Source organism: Penaeus monodon, chromosome 33 (assembly GCF_015228065.2).
Source record: "Penaeus monodon isolate SGIC_2016 chromosome 33, NSTDA_Pmon_1, whole genome shotgun sequence".
NCBI lineage: Eukaryota > Metazoa > Arthropoda > Malacostraca > Decapoda > Penaeidae > Penaeus > Penaeus monodon.
In genome coordinates, this window is record NC_051418.1 from 29,593,476 (window position 1) to 29,593,868 (window position 393).

A 393-nucleotide genomic window follows, 5' to 3' on the forward strand; every position below is an offset into this window, starting at 1 on the left:
AAAGAAATTGGAATAAAGGCAAAAGAGTGGAAAACACAGATACCACACCCCCAACACGCACATCGCTCGGGGCGCCATGTGCTCGTCAGCTGTGAGCCGCGGCGCATGTTTTCCACGGGCGGGAGAATAATACCGAAAAAATAGCGTTTGGCATCTCGAGGGCCTAAAGGTGCCGTTAAACTGGATTTTGCACGGGCGGTGGGGACCCGGCGGCGTGGCCACAATGCCGGCGGTGTGAGCGCTATGTAGGGCCAGGGGAAAAAAAGAAGAAGAGGGGATAGAAGGAGAAAATAGGCATGATTTGGGCCCTACTGGGAAAGGTCAGAGGACAAGAGAAGCATGCCGGTGCTGGCGAACATTTATTAAATGAGTTCGGCGAGGCGAGAACACCAC